Here is a 204-nt window from a genome sequence, read left to right on the forward strand (position 1 = left end):
AGTTAAGCATCTTAACTTTATTTCCCCTCTTTTACCAATTCAGACTGTGCCTCAATTCCTGTATCACAGAACTCTGTTGTTCCAAGGTTGAGCTTACATCATCATTTACCCTTATTCCATTTAGCCCCATGCAAACCTGCCTAAATATTCTCCTATCTGTCTTGTTCTTCCATTCTCCTCCCCCTTCTTGTATATTGCCCCCAC

The sequence above is a fragment of the Chrysochloris asiatica genome, unplaced genomic scaffold (genome assembly GCF_000296735.1).
Source record: "Chrysochloris asiatica unplaced genomic scaffold, ChrAsi1.0 scaffold00287, whole genome shotgun sequence".
NCBI classification, from domain to species: Eukaryota; Metazoa; Chordata; class Mammalia; order Afrosoricida; family Chrysochloridae; genus Chrysochloris; species Chrysochloris asiatica.